Source organism: Camelus bactrianus, chromosome X, assembly GCF_048773025.1.
Source record: "Camelus bactrianus isolate YW-2024 breed Bactrian camel chromosome X, ASM4877302v1, whole genome shotgun sequence".
Taxonomy (NCBI): Eukaryota; Metazoa; Chordata; class Mammalia; order Artiodactyla; family Camelidae; genus Camelus; species Camelus bactrianus.
Genome location: NC_133575.1, coordinates 13,386,374 through 13,403,144, shown reverse-complemented (window position 1 = coordinate 13,403,144; position 16,771 = coordinate 13,386,374). Strand labels below are relative to the sequence as shown.

The 16,771-nt window shown below is 40.3% G+C and overlaps 1 protein-coding gene and 1 pseudogene across 1 annotated transcript in view; one reads left to right on the top strand and one right to left on the bottom strand.

The window, feature by feature from the left end:
• Window positions 1-16,771, top strand: part of RAI2 (retinoic acid induced 2) — a 301,266-nt gene that overhangs the window by 172,393 nt on the left and 112,102 nt on the right. Inside the window, exon 3 of the mRNA XM_074359293.1 lies at window positions 10,794-10,844. The gene's annotated coding sequence lies outside the window, so the exon portion shown is untranslated. The remainder of the gene's footprint in view (window positions 1-10,793; window positions 10,845-16,771) is intronic.
• The window catches only part of LOC123616698 (protein Mdm4-like), a 44,902-nt pseudogene continuing 34,183 nt past the window's right edge, over window positions 6,053-16,771 (bottom strand).

Here is a 16,771-nt window from a genome sequence, read left to right as displayed (position 1 = left end):
ATAGTAATGTCTATCTGTTTATCCCAAACTCCTAATTTATCCTTCCCTGCCCTTCCCCTTTTGGTAGTAATAAATTTGTTTTCTAGGTCTGTGAGTCTGTTTCTGGTTTGTAAACAAGTTCATTTTATCATTTTTTTAAGTTTCCACATGTAAGTGTTATCATAGGATATTTGTCTTTCTTTGTCTTCACTTAATCTCTAGGTGGTGCATTCATGTTGCTGTAAATGGCATTATTTCATTCTTTTTATGGCTGAGTAGTATTCCATTGGGTGTATATATATATATATATATATATATATATATATATATATATATACAGACATAAAAGGAGAAATATTGTCTATTTTGTCTGATATAAATATTGCTACTTCAGCTTTCTTTTGATTTCCATTTGTATGAAATACCTTCTTCCATCCCCTCACTTTCAGTCTGTACGTGTCTCTAGATCTGAGGTGAGTCTCTTGTCAGCAGCATATATATGGGTCTTGTTTTTGTATTCATCCAGCCACTCTGTGTCTTTTGGTTGGAGCACTTAGTCCATTTACATTTAAGGTAATAATTGATATATGTGTTCTTATTGCCATTTTGTTAATTGTTTTGGATTTGTTTTTGTAGGTTTTTTTTTCTTCTTTTGGTCTTTTCTCTTGTGATTTGATGACTATCTTTAGTGTCATGTTTGGATTCCTTTTTCTTTTTTGTGTGTATATCTTTACAGATTTTTGATTTGCAGTTACCATGAGGTTTTGGTATAGAAGTCTCTATATGTGATTGCTTTAAGTTGCTGATCTCTTAAGTTCAAATGTAGTTTAAATATCCTGCATTAGTACTTTCCCCCTCATCACAGTTACTGTTTTTTATATCATATTTTACATCTAATTGTTTTGTGTAGCCCTTACTGCTTACTGTGGATACAGATGGTTTTACTACTTTTGTCTTTTAACCTCACTACTAGTTTGTGTGTGGATGATTTCCTACCTTTACTGTATGTTTGCCTTTACTGGTGAGCTTTTCCATTTTGTAACTTTCTTATTTCTAGTTGTGGCCTTTTCTTTTCTGCCTAGAGAATTTCCTTTACCATTTTTTGTAAAGCTGTTTTTGTTGTGCTAAATTCTTTTAGCTTTTACTTGTCTGTAAAGCTTTTGATTTCTCCATCAAGTCTGAATGACAGCCTTGCTGGGTAGAGTATTCTTGGTTGTGCGTTTTTCCCTTTCATCACTTTAAATTTAAGTGTGCCACTCCCTTCCGGCCTGCAGAGTTTCTGCTGAAAAATCAGCTGACAGGCTTAGGGGCGTTCCCTTCTATGTTATTTGTTGCTATTCCTTTGTTGCTTTTAATATTCTCTCTTTATCTTTGATTTTTGTCATTTTCATTACAGTGTGTCTTGGTGTGTTCCTCTTTGAGTTAATCCTGTATGGGGCTCTGCACTTCCTGAACTTAGATGAATGTTACATTTCCCAGGTTAGGGAAGTTTTCAGCTATTATCCCTTCAAATATTTTCTCAGATCTCTTTCTCTCTCTCTTCTCCTTCTGGGACCTGTATGATGCAAATATTAGTGCACTCAGGATCGTCTTTTTCTCTTCAACCCCCAAATGTCATGCTTTCCAGGATAATAACATCAGCTCTGGATTTTTTTCATTCTACAGTCCTCCCAGGGTGACCTCACTAATACTCAAAGCCTCAGTTTCCACCTACAGAGAACATTCTGGTCTTTGCCTGCTCAATGTATCTTTTCTCCACCTTCTAGTACCAGAGTTTCTCTTTCCTAGAGGAACACATTTGTGGGTTTTCATGGAGCCGACCCTATCCTACCCATTGCCACAGGCTTGAGTTCATGACCCAGGCATGGCCAATCAGAATTCTCCAACTCTGGGTTACAGACCTTGGCTCAGAAAAAGACATGTAATCCCCAATGTACCACTCATATTCTTCACTGAGACTTTTGCACTGGAGCTATCAGACCATACCAAATCCAAAACCAAAACATATCTCTGCTGAGTTGTTGAATGAATATATGTGAATTGACAACTTTGAGATTGCCAGGGGCCATCAAGCCCAAGAGAGTCTAAGAGAGTAAAAGAAAGAAATCTAATACTGTCATTTAAACTTCTGGATCCAGCAATGCTTGAAGCTGGAGAAACAAGCCTGAACTTTTTGGTGTCCTCAGCCAGTGAATTCCCTTATTATTGTTGTTGTTGTTGTCACTTACAACTACCCATATGCTGATGGCTCCCAAATCCACATCTGTGGCCAAGGCCTCTTTCCTGAACGACAGACTCATAGAAATAACATGCAATTAACCAACCCCCACACAGATGTCCCACAAGGACCTCTCAAACATAACATATTTTTTGCTAAATATGGCAACCCTACTCACACTATAAATTTATACTTATATAAATTTATATTTAAAATTTTCCACTAGAATGTAAACTATAAAGACAGAATCTTTGCTAATTTATTCATTGTTCTGTCTCTAGCACCTAGAGGAACACACACAGTGGATGTTCAATAAATATTTGTTGAATGAATTAATGAGTCAGCAAATGAATGAAACCAAGGAATTTTCCTTGACTCCTTTCATAATATCATCTGCCATACTCAATCAATTACTAAGTTCTATAAATTTTAACTCACGAATATCTCAGATCTCATATCTGATCCCATCACTGCACCCCACTGCTTACTTCAAGGCCAAGATTGCTTCTTACCTGGACAATGGGACATCTCTTAACTCTTATTCCTGCCTCCAGTTACTCTCCACAGAATTACCAGGCTCTTTCTAAATTAGAGATCAGATACTATTGGGCCTATGCTTTAAATACGTCAGCAGTGTTAGAGTATTCTGGCTCAAATTTTGGCCCCTGTCTCCCTTTCCAGACTCATCTCCTGGCTCTCTCTTCTTGTAGCTATTACCTAAGGAAGAGAGAATCACTTGGACCCCTCCAAATTTATTTGCACATTTTCTGCCTCTGTATCTTTGCCAATGCTGTGGTCTCCCATGCTCCCCTGTTCACCCTCTTGATTATCCTGCAAAATGTATGTCCTGTCCTTCAGAAAGTCTTCTCTGGTCTCTGTGTCCCCATTCTGTTTTTGAAGTCCCTCCTCTATGTTCACAAAGCTCCCTGTACACCCCTTTATCTACCAAAGTACTTATGCAGCACAGACTATTTTAGTGCTACCTAGCATCTGTATTTTACTTTTTTCCTCTTGGGTGCACAGATGTACTACATTTCCCAGCCTTCTTTGCAGTTGAGGGTGGCCATGTGTCTGAGTCCTGACCAACAGGATGTGGGTGGAAGTGATGTGCACCACTTCCCATGAATGGGCCTGGCCCATTAAAACCTCTTGCATGTGGTCCTCCCTCTCTTTCCCTTCAGCTGAGCAGAGAGGACTGAGAACGTGTGGGAAGGATGAGCCTCAAGGTGGATAGAGTCACTGCACAGTTCTGCATCTTTTGGGCCACCATGGGGTCAAAACTGGGAAATATAAGAGGAGAAAAAAAACCAAGAAATTCAACACAGTACTGACTTCTTCAAGTTTTGACTTCCCTACCCAATCTGTCTGCTATTATTTTATTTTTCAAGTCCCCAGTCTATTGTTATCATAGTTGTTTTTGTATCCTGTCTAGAGTTTTCAGTTGTAATCAGTGGGCTACATCAGATAGGGTGTAGAGAGCTTATGCATCTTGGCCAGCAGCCTCTCCATCATCTTGTTTTTGTATCCAAATTCCTGTCTAAATACCTGGCTCATAGCAGGACCTTAACAATGGTTTGCTAGGTGGACTTCTTTTTAATTATCCAAATTCATAAAATCAGCTGTGGTTGCAACTATGCTTTTACCAGAACAACATTTCTTGTTCTCAGCTTTACAATTTATATAAGTATGAAAATGTTTGAAGTGGTTCTCAGGAGAACTACAGACATGAATAAGGATGGAAAGTAGATGCTCCCAAAAGAGGTGACATTATGGTATTACTTAACTTTCCTAGTGAGAAGAATAAGTAGTGATAATTTTACATACAGATCTTCGAACTAATAAAGGAAAGGGGTAGGGTATAGCTCAGTGGTAGAGTGCATGCTCAACATGCACAAGGTCCTGGGTTCCATCCCCAGAATCCCCAGTAACAACATTAAAAATAAAAACTAACTAACTAACTAACTAACTAACTAACTAACTAACTAACTAAATAAATAAATAAACCTAATGACCCCCCTCCCCCCAATTTTTCCTAATTACTAAAGGAAGGAAATTTGCAGATCACTCTTGTAAACTGACTGTGGCTGGTTTGTTGTAGCTTAGATATGTATAGTAGGCAGAGGTAAGAAATCGATGTTCATATGTATGCACACATTGAGAATCTAATTTGTAAATTTTTGATTCCCTAAACAATAACATTTATAACTCTTTATTGGTGTTTATTATAAACAGATATATCACTCAGTTAACACATATTTATTAAGACCTCCTATATGCAATATTCAATGAGGGTTAAAAGAAGTATAAGAAAGAACTCTTGTTCAAAAGAATAGTGAGAAAGTCCCAGTGATGAGAATTTTCATTTTACTCTTCTTACGTAATATTTTCCCAATGAAGTAGGTTTTAGTCCCATTTGACAGAGTCTACAGAGGCTCAGAAAGTTTGAGGAATCTGTTCCTGATCACATGATAATGGCAGAATTGAATCATCCACGCAGGTCTTCTGGTTCCAATTTCTGTTCCTTGTCATTATACCTCAGTCTAACTAGAAAATAAAACATCCCATCCACAAACAGCTGTCCAACGTTTCATTCCTGGCTATGATAAATGCCAGCGGAATGGTCAAATGGAGCAGGGAGCACGCTTCCCTGCCTTCCCTCCCTAACTCTTGTTGAGGAAGGCCACATTCTACAAAGGGCACTGTTGACCTGAGTGGTTCACTTTGAGAACTAAACTCGTAGCTGCAAATGTTCTTACCATCCTGATGAGGTTGTTTTATTCAGGACATAATAAATAAAGAACACCAAAAAAAAAAAAAAAAAAAAACCTGAGCGAATACCTGAGCCCAAACTGTGAGAACTAGACATCTTTAAGAAAAATTCTGTATATAGCAAACTACAAATAGTACACGAGGTGATTCCATATTCACTTTCAGTCATTCTTCACCAAGGAACTGTGGAAAACTTTAGGTAATCATTTTTTTTCCTTGTAAGTAATTATGTGTATTTTAAAAATTTAGATGTCTAATTAAAGATGTGCCAAAAGAAAACTAATCTAAAGTGAAAGTCAGGAAATGGAGGATTACTTGGAAAGGGGCATGAGGAACTTATTTTGGGGTGATGGAAATCTTCTATAGCTTGTTTTCAGTGATGAGTACTCAAATGTCTATAATTCATAGGAAAAGAACCCTTAAGATGTGTGTATTTTATTTTACTTAATTATACTTCAATGTTTTTAATGTAGAAAAGAGTATACCAGTATCTCAAAATTCTTTTGAAGGTATGTTAGCAAAAAATGTGATAACCATTGTTCTAGGGATACATGGAGCACATCTCTTGTTTTTCAAGATTCTTACCCTTTCTTTAGATTTCTCAGAACCATGTAGCTTGACTATGAGGTAAAGTGATCAATAATATATCACATTATTTATGTTTTTGATTATGAGCTTTAGTGTTTTTCTCACAGCCACTTTGGAATTTTATGCCTAAGAACATTCTCCAACAGAATAGAAGAGAAGGATGGGGAGTAAAATTAACTAGGGAAAAGGTTACTCTTCAAATAATTTGGTCAATGAATGTATCTTTCTGTTTGTCTTTGTAATTGCTGCCCCCAGGACCTCATTTTTTGAAAATAATGTAGTGGTTGAAGTAACTTTTCTTGTGAATGGAGTCCCCAAATTGATAATCTAGTTTTAAAGAATTGCTCTTGAATTCTGTAGGAATTTAGAAAGGAAAATGCATGAATCTCATGAATCAATGAACGATGATGCCCCAGGTCATGCTGAGTGGAGACGCTCAGTACTGACAATTTTATCCCTGTCCTGGCCCTGGTTATCATTTCTCTGCAACCCGCTGATTCAGCTTGGCCATAAAACTTTAATAAGCAGTGGAATCTTTTTGCAAAGAGGGCATGAAGCCGCAGGCTTCTTTAATCTTCTGGCACTGTGGCAACAAGTGACAAGGTAGCCTGTGCTTCTGTGAATAATATTCCCGTCTCATGGGCTCCTCTCACCTATGCTACATGACTTCAAGAGATTGTGTTAGTCCGCCTTATTTTCTGTATCTGGTCTCTGCTCTCAAAGGGCACCTGATTGTTCTCCTTGTGCTTGAGATAGTCTTTGGGCTTTCAGAACTGTGAGCCAAACTGTAAGTTCTGCTGAGCTGCAGGGATCAAGAGTTTGGGTTTTTCTTCCTTTCTATATAAGATCTTTGGCTGTAATGACTGGAGCTGAAATGGTTCTTTGGCATCAAGGGACAGCAGTTCCTTCATTTTCCTTCTTTTCAGGTGGGGCAATAATAGCAGGAATGAAGAGATAATGGGCTCACTTAGCACAGTCTGAATACTAATCTTTCCTCAGGGCCAGCAAGGGAAACACCTCTTGTTTAAGAGTTCGATATCTTGCACTCATCCTCAGAAACAACTTCTCCGCCAGTGTCAGTACTTAAGGATGTAGAGTCCTCCAGGTCATTTTTTCCCCACTTCCATCACCTTTTGTCACTTCTGTTCCATATTTTTCCGCTTATTTGATTTGTATTAGCAGCTTCTCCTTTTATTCCAGCACTTAACTGTCTAATACTGACTCCTTAGAAATCCACAAGTCATCCCGAGTGCCTGAAATGATGCAGGACTATCTCCCTCTCTAGGATTTCTGCGTGTATGTGGTAAGGTCAGCAACTTGGGGATACCAGCCTCTTTGGTTCTTTTCCCTGGTGTTGGAACTTTCCTTTGCACATTGCTTCAGTTGGTCTTAGCTTGGAATATCCACGGTGTGGCCCTGGAGTGGTGGTGACAAGATTCCTTCTTAGCTTATCATAGGGAGGACTTGGATATTTCACAGAGAAGCGCTAATGTCCCAGTAGTTCTCCCGAGAGCTCCACTGCAGGATGCCTGAGGCTGCTTCACCAGGACACGCTGGCCTGGATAATGCCTGAGCACTCGAACAGTGCACATTTCACCTTTGTACCTGCCACCTGCAAAATCTTCAGAAGCGGCAGTTCTATTGTACCTGCTGTACACAAAACTCAATCTGATTTGATCAGGATAGAACCAGCAAGAGAGAGAACTATCAGCTGCTTAGCCCTGGGTGGAGGTAGAGAATGACGTTATTTTGCCACTGAGGAAATTGCAGTCCATTGACCCAAAAGTCTAGCTGCTCCAGGGGTTGCTGCGCCTCCGCTGAATCTGGAGGGCGTCTGTCACAGGTCCACAGGCTTCAGGAGTATTTCCAAACAGAGAATAGCTGAGTAGTTTTAAGAGACATTTCTTCCCTGAGACAATCTCTGTGCTCTTCTTGTGGTAATAGCACCCACCCCCTGCCCTAAACAATTCGTGTTCACCAGAACCTCAGAATGTGACCTTATTTGGAAATAGGGTCTTTGCAAATATAATTAATTAAGATAAGGCCATCTAGACCAAGGTGGGCCTTAATGCAATGACTTGTATTCTTTTAAGGAGAGGAGAGGACACAGAACAAAAGCCATGTGGTGACGGAGGCAGAGATGGGGTGATGTGTCTGTAAACCAAGGAGCATGGAGGATTGCTGGTGACCACCAGGAAGCCAGAAAGAGGCAAAGAAGGATCCTTTCCGAGAGCCTCCAAAGTGAGCATGAGTCTGCCCACAATGTGAGCTCAGACTTCTGGCCTCCAGAACTGTGAAAGAACACATTTCTGTTATTTTTAAGCCACCTGGTTTGTAGTGTTTTGTTGCAGCAGCCACAGGAAACGAATGTATTTTCTTTCCCTGTCCACACTCTGAATCATCTGCAAACTCTTCTCTAAATCCCACAGCAGCGAGAAGTTTCAGCATTGTGATTCAGTGTAGCGATTCTGAGGCCAGATTACTTGGGTTTGAATCTTGACACTACCACTCATTAGCTATGTGCCTCCTGACCTATAAAATGGGGCATAAGTGAATGAATAATGTGGAGGGTTTAGAATAGTGCCTGGAACATAGGAAATGCTATCATGTGTTTGTTAGATGAAAAAAAAAAAGTCTGTTGGATGGAAATGGCCACATGGAAATGGGAATGGTTCCATAGAGGAGGAACTGGGACATAAGCTTGAACTTCAGAAATTGGGTAAGACTGGTCAGAGGCCACCCAGGTGGGAGAAACAGTGTGAGCAAAGGCTTGCTGGAGGTATAAGGGAAGGGGGTGGCAAGACTCAATGAGAGCAGGACTTCCCACCCTTCTCTCCATGGTGGTTAGCGGCGAAGCTGATAATATTTGCATATACAATGTGTCAGTGAGGCTGCCTGCAGCTGGACCTGGAGGTCACTGACCAAGGTCCTAGGAACTGAGGTGAGGCAGTACCTTGGCACATCTGAAACCCATTCCCAGCACCTGTGGGGAGCTTGGGATTTGCACAGCACTTCCCAAACTCGAATATGCATTAAAGTGCAGATTTTGACTCCATAGGTCTTGGGTGGGGCCTGAGAGTCTGCATTTCCAGCAAGCAGGGGATGCAGAGGCATATGGTCTAAGGATCACTCTTTGCCTCAAAAATCCTTGCTACTCCAAGTATGGTCCATGGACCAGCAGCATAAGTACATCCTGGGAGCTGGTTAGAAACACTGACTTTCTGGTTGCCCCCACCCCACCCCAAACCTCCTGAATCAGAATCTTCATTTTATGACTAAATCTTTAGTTGATTAATTTGCACTGTAGCCTTTGAGAAGTGCTGCCAGGGAAAGGAGGCGGCTAGCCCAGCTTGCTAAAGGTATGGGTCTAGCCATCTTGGTTCTTAGACCCAGCCACACAATGGATCCTTGTGGGCAGCTTTTAAAAATCCTGATGTCCACGCACAGACATAGTAAACAATCTTATGGTTACCGGGGGAAAGAGGGTGGGAAAGGATAAATTTGGGTGTTTGAGATTTGCAAATGTTAACCACTATATATAGAAATAGATTAAAAATTTTCTCCTGTATAGCACAGGGAACTGTATTCAACATCTTGTAATAATCATTAATGAAAAAGAATATGCAAATGAATATATGTTAAAAAAAATCCTGATGTCCAGATCAAAATAGTTTAGTTAAATTGAAACCTCTGCAAGTGGGGTCTTGGGAAATGAGTAGTATTTTTTAAACTTCTAGGGTGGTTTTAATGTGCACTGAGGGTTCAGAAACCACTGGGCTGGGGAAAAACCCCTAAGCAGGGCTAGAAAGAGAGACTGAGACCATGCAGAGTTCTTACAGGGGTCAGGTCCTTTGCCAGCAGAGCACAGCAGTTAAAGGCGTGGACTCTGGAGCAATCAGGCCCTTCCTGGGTTCAAAACCTTCTTTGTGCCACTTCCCAGCTGTGTGATAGGCAAGGTACTTAACCGCTCTTTGCCTCCATTTCTTTACAATGGGGATGATAATAATAGTAACTATGCCACAGGGTATTTGTGAGGATTAAATGAGTTAAAATGTAAAGTACTTATTATACTGCTTGGCACATAGTCAGTGCTATGGAAATGTTTTTTTATTTAAATACACATTTTATTCTTTCAGATAGGCGATCATGGAAGATTTCTTACTTTCCTATTCCCCTACCCCATCCTCGGTGCCAGGTTCTTGGGCAGCAATCACACCTCTGATTAGGCGCTCAATAAATGTTTGAGGAATGCATGACTGAATGGTTACAATGCCCCCTTGTGTATTCAGTGGGAAGGAATAACAAAACATACAGTCGGTTCTCGATACTTGTATGGGTAGTGGGACCAACTATTCCGGTTTGCCCAGGAAAGAGGTTTCCCTAGACATGTGACTTACAGTGCTAAAACTAGTGAAGTCCCAGGAAAACTGGAACAATTTGGTCGTCCCAAGTATGGGCACCATCCAAATGTCCATTTCCTCAAAATATTGTTTCCAAAAGCACAAGGAGAGACTCCCAAGGCTAACTCATTTATGTGCACACAACAAAGGCAATGGCAGTTTGCTTCCTGGCTGTGGTGTGTGTTTGTGTGCACACACGTGCCTGCTTACACGTGTATACCAACAATAATAGTAGCTGGAATGTAATAGCAGTATGACACGTGATATGTGCTGTGGTGAGCAGTTTGCATGCTTAACAGGGAGCATCAGATGGCCTAGTTCAAATACTGGTTATGCCACTTAATGGTTTTGTGATGTTGGGTATGTTTCTTAGCCTCTCTGTGCCTCAATTTCTCCGTCTGCAAAATGGAGATAATAATAGTACCCACCTTTCAGAGTTGTTAGGAGAATAGATCATTTATACATGTGAAGCATTTAGCAGAATGCTGGACACTTAATACATTTGACTGATGTTAGAGATTATTATTATTATTGTGATCACTATTAACACTGCCAGGCATTCTGCACCCCTCCTTTTCTCACCTCCCAATCTCTACCCTTTGCCATGAGCCCTCTGCATCCTGCCTTCTGTTTCCTCTCCCTGCTGTCTCCCTCCCCAACCAGAGGGGCCATCAACAATTTTACCCTGTTTAGATGGACAGAGCCCCCAGCCCACCCTCAGACACACAAACTGAACACAGCCTTATGTTTTATGCCACTACAGCATTATGAATCTGTGTTAAACTGCATTAAATGAAGATAGAAAACAAATACACCTATTTTTCTCCTTTGATTGGTAGAACAGAGCCAAGAACTAGATGGCAGTGGATGCGAATCTCAGCAAATATGTGGTAAGTTCTGTCCCTACAACCTTAAAGACAAGATGGAGAATCATAAGCCAATCACTGTTAAAACTAAATTATTATGTTTAAAGAATAAGCAAGAGTGCTAAATAATATAGGTTTCTGGTGGAGCAGTAAGATGTTTTTTAAATCTTATCCCATTCACTATTTCTCACCCATGATTTAGATGAAAGTATAGAAGCCACACGTCAGATATGCAGGCGATTACAAAAATAACAAATACTTTTAATGGAGAGTAGGGATGCAAAAATACCAGGACCCTTGAAGCAATGGGTGAAATAGAACCAGATGAAGTTAACATGGATAAATGTAAATCTTGTGTGAGAGTCCAAATAAAACCCCACTTGAACATGTATAAATTAATATATCTTATATATTATTGCATTACATATCATGTAATTAATGTATTGATTTGAGTTATATATTATTATATTTACATATTATATATAATTATATAATGAATAATATAATGGCATATATTACTATGTGTATGTAGCTTACAATTTTGCATATCCTTTAGACCCAGAAATTCTACTTCTAGGAGTTTATCCTAAAGAAAAATTATACGTATGTGTGGGTTAAGGGAATGGTAAAGAGAGCCTTGAAATAAAGTTTAAGAACTAATAATAATATTTAAAAATTGGAGAGCAACTTAAATATACGTCAGTGGGGATTGATAACAAAATTATGGTAAACGTAAACAAAAGAAAACGAGGCAATTCTTAAAAATTGTTCTGTCCAACAGTATTTCTCACACTGGCATCTGAAAACCTTACACATTAGAATTTGCTGGGATAGTGGTTAAGCATACAGGTTCCTATGCCCTTCCCAGAATACTGAATGAGCATATCTGGGGAAGGATCCAGGGAAATATATTTTTAACAAACACCCTCAGATAATTATGATACAGACTTAAAATTCGAGAATTACCACATAAAAGAACATTTAATGGCATAGGAAATTGTTCATGATATAAGTGACAAAACAAGTTCCAATACAAGAGGATCTGTTTTATGTAAAAATATTTACTTGTGTAGAAGAAATTATGGAAGGATAAAAGCCAAAATGATAACTGTGGTTAATTTGATGTTGTATGGCTTTAATAGAAAGATGGTATGCAGATAGATGGTTCCACTTTATTCTGTACTTGTCATATAATACTTAGAATATTCCATTTGAAGAGATAAAATCTATTTAAATTAAAGTAGATTGGATGTAAGGATGATGGAGAGGAGGAATCAAAGATGGATCCAAAGTTTGGAAGAATGGTGATGCATTATGGAAGTCACAAAGAGAAGCTGGTTTAGAGAAGAAAAATGAGTTGGTTTTGATCATGGCGGGTTTGAGGTACTGGTGGCACATCCAGCAGGAAATAACCAAAAGGAAGCTGGGATTCTGAATCTAGAATTCAAGAAATTGAATGGGGCTAGAGCTGTAGATTTAAAGACAGTAGAAGTTTTAGGAATTAATCCACTCCTAAAGGAGGAAGATTGAATAGAGATAGAAGAGAAGTGGCTAAGATCAGCTCCCTAGAGAATGCCTTTGATTAGTGGAAAGGAAGGGAAGAAAAGCCAGTAAAAGAATTAAAGAGGACATGGTCAGAAAGGTAGAGGATGAACCAGTAAGATCCAGTGTCACCAACCATCCCTCAGGGGAAAGAGTTTTGAGGAGGAGGAAAAGGTCAAAGAGGACGAAGACAAAGAGTTGGCCCCTGGACGGGACAAATAGGTCAGTGGGGACCTTCTGCAGAGTTGTTTTGGAGAGCAATGGCGTCTATAGGCAGGTGGCAAGGAATTAAGGAACAGTCAAGTGGTGATGAAGGCCAGGGGGCTGATGCAGTCATTGCTGCATTTTTAGGACACTTAGTGGCCTCCCTCATTGTGGAGAAATGACTCCATGGTTTTTCATACTCCTTTCAAGATGAGGCTGGGACAATTTCCCCCAGCATTCTTTCTCCCAGAAAAACTGAACTGGAATTTGGGTTGTCCGTCTTTTCATGGAACTTTCAGTCACTCTGTGCAGTATAATTTTTTGAGCAGTAATTTATATTTTCCCTCCCTGAATTTTTCCCTTTCTTCCCTCACTCTTCTTTATTTTCCTGGTGAAGGTTTGGGGCTGAACAAGGAGTAGAAGTTACTTACATTTTCCTTCCTGGCTTTTGTTCCTAAAAACCTGGGTCCCTCCAGAGAATTGTAATGGTGTCCTAGAGTATAGGGCAAGAGAGAGAAGATCTTGGAGGAGAACAAGTAAGATTTCCCTAAGACTAAAAAGAAATTCTTCTGGCTTGGAACAGGAAAGATGTCTGAGAGCCTGGCGAGCCACAGGTTTCTATATTCTTCATCCTGACAGTACCAGGAGAGGAGGCCAATTTTAGACAATAAAGCTGAGGGAATTAGGACCAGGGCTAGGTGAATCCCTGTCCAGCCAGGGATTCCCCAGCCCTCAGCACAGCCAAGGACCAGCTGTCTGGGGAGCTGAAGGGGCCTCGTGGACTGAGTCTGTGGCATCTTGATGATACCACTGTACCTCCCTGAGATCCAGAAGATCACCTTGATATCTTAGCACTGCCTGAGACCTAGAACCTTGGTACCCCAAAAGCATGGGAGAGAGCACTCAAGAATGTCTGGGATTGAATTTCCTGCTTGGCAGGATGGGGCTGGTCTATTTACAGAAAATAAAGACATGCAGTGTTTCTTGCTCACCTGAGTTTGTGCATGGAGATTTATGTCTGCTACACTGGAAGAAATCAGGTTCATATTCACAAGCAAGGTGAGTGCTTTCTTTACATGGGAAGAAAACCAAGATGTTGGAGTGGGGATCTCCAGATGATGTGAAACTGGTATGTAGGTAGCTGTCAGTTTGATAGGATGTGTGAAGGAGGATAGAAAACAGTGACTGCACTGTCAGAGAAAATGGATTCCAGTCCATCTCTGCTTGCACATCTTACAACTTTGGCCATAGTTCAATCCCCCGGCCTCAGTTTCCTCATATGCAAAATAAAAGCATTAGCTTAAGTGAGCACTAAGGCTCCTCCCGCATTCTGAGACCGTTTGGCTTGACTCTCCCCTTTCTCATGGCAAACTGAATTTCTTATCTCTGAGAAATGAGGTGAATTAATCAGCCCTATTGCTGCTGAGCTGCAGTCAACTGAGCCTGGCACACATGAAAAAAGCACCAAACTGGGACAGCTTGCATTACTGAGGAGGCTACAAGTGTGTATTTTAATTTCCAGGATTTCAGATATGGTGTATGAGCCCCTGCACATTTAATTGAAGGGGGACAAAAGGTGATTAAACTACTAAGTTTGCTCTTTAAGGCTGGCCCATCCAGTGAAGATGGGTTTGTATCCTAGTCTCAGAAGGCTAATTTATCACTCCGGAGAGCAATTTCTCATTAACACAGCGTCAGTACTGCTGGGGATTGACTAGACTACCTTTGGAAGAGGTTAAATTACCTTTTAATCAGTGTATGGAAAAACAAAGCTTCTGTTCCATCATGGCATTACCAGCCTTGCTAATTTGACATCTTATAAAAACTAAGGCAGTTCTAACTATACCAGTGTGATATGGCCAGGATTATTTCCAGAGAGGCAGAAGACAGGAAAGGAGGGTTCCTGCAGCTGCTATCCAAACTGGCATAATTGATGTGGGTGCAGTGGGTTATAGCTAATGGTCTGTGTTTAATTATGGAGGCAGTGACACAAGGCCTCGAGGATGCTAAGGCACTAACCAGATGATGTACCACTTTCTCAGTAAAAGCTTGCTGAATAGGGTCAGTACGGTGACGAAGTGGTCTAAATTCCACGTTTCTCCTGGGATTTGGGCTTGGTCCCCGAGAGGCACAGGGCTATATTCATAAGATGTATCCAAATTCACACTGACAGGGTCTCCTGGGAAAATAGTCACACACAGGCCCCATATGAAGGTGCTTTGAAATCCACTGCTCTAGGAATTCATACCCCATTTAAATCAGGATCATTTGCATTGACACATTGATTTGTATATAAACCTCATCAGCCACAGTGGAAAGATGGGACTTTTCATCTCTTCGCATTCCTCAGAGCAATAAAACGACAAGCCAACAATTCTTTATCCACTACCTTGAAAAAATAATGACAATAATTCTTGTCAAACTGCATATCCTTTATCAACTTTTAGCAATAGAACCTTCAGGTTTTAGCTGGACACATGGCTGCCCAGCTAGAGAGTACATTTCTCAGCCTCTGTGGCAGCAAAGTGAGACCATGTGATTCAGTTTTAACCAATAAGAAGGAGCAGAAGTGATGTGTGTAACATCTGAGTTATGCTCATAAAGGAAACTGCTCATCCTTCACTTATTCTTTTCTCCTTCTTGTGGGTGGTAATGAGTTTGTGATGGGTAGTGATTCAGTTTCAGTCTTGAAGATAAGAAAGATACCTGTTGGGATAATGGAACAGTAACAGAAGAGGGACTTGAGTCCCTAGATGATCTTGGGAAGCACCGTCATCCTACCTCCATCAACTGCCCACAAACTGGGACTTTGATAGAGAACCACATCTTCCATCTTGTTTAAGCTGCTGCTATTTTGGTCTCTGTTACAATAAATGTGGTGATTTACACGGGCAAAGCACCTACAGTTTGCAAAGTGCTTTCTTTTATATATTTTATCTCTCAGCTTCACAAAGACAAGCAGGTGAAGTAGACAGGTTGGGGAGTGATCAGAGTATCTACTTGATGAGGGGGAAAACTGAGGCTCAGAGAAGCCGTACCTTTTGTCCTCAGTTATGTACCTATGCAGATACGGAGCTGCATCTTAAACCCAGGTATTCTCACTCCTACCTTAGTGTTCCTTTAACTGTAGTATTGCTTCTTGGTCCTTGAAAACCTCAACACATAGTCCTGCATGTGCATGAGAGGGAAATCTCCTTTCATTGAAACTCTTGTTGTTTTGATGGCTTAAGCATCCCTGTCTAGCTCTTCTCCTCTCCTTTCCACCTCCTGCAGACCATCCTCTCAAAAACAAAAAAAGCAAAGCCCCATAAAGCAGGGTTTTTAAAAATGGTTGATGATTTGCTTAATATGAGAACTGCCAAGGTTTGGAGGGGGGTAGTGGGAGTTGTAGTGGGAGGAGTATTTTATCAATGACATTGTTTAGAATTGTCAGCACATGGAGTAATAAAAAGCAGAACAACTTTTAGTCAGTTTTATGATTGTTTTAAAATTCTCTACAGACAATGAACCCCTTATTACCTGTACCCCAGTTTTGCCTGTGCCTTGCATAGACCACTTCCGCCATCCCCTCAATAGTATGCCACAAAATAATAGTAATGAATGAAAGCAAAATCATAAAATGCAAAATCCAATTGACTCTTGTCTTGCTCTCTTTGACATGTATACATGTCCCGGAAATGGTTGGGGTTTTTGTACCAATTGTCACCTGTTACATTTAGAAGAGCTCCTGTAAAGAAAAGGAAAGCTTGTCTGTTTCCTTGGGTTTTTCCTACCCTCTTATCTCCATAGTTACAAAAGTTGGTTCTGTGCATTTTTTAAAAAGTTGGCATCTTGCCCAACTCAAATTGATTATAAAGATTGGGAGGGACAGTTGAGATCTGCAGCTTGATTCTCCAGTAAGTTGGCTGTTTAGAAAGATAGCATTGACAGCCGAGACAGCCTGCAGATGGGAAGGCAAGTCTGGAGATTCCCTTGTTTATTACGGAGCTGCTGAATGACTCACTAGGTTGGGCTCTTCCTTGAAAAGGTAAGTGCCAAAGTGCCTGGGAGAAATCAGTGAAAAGATTCTTTCCTCAAAGGCTTTACAGTAGGGTTACTAGATTAAGTACAAGACACCAGTTAAATATGCATTTCAGATAAACAGCAAGTACTTTTTTTAGTGTAAGTGTGTCCCCTAATATTTTATGGGATATACTTACCCTGAA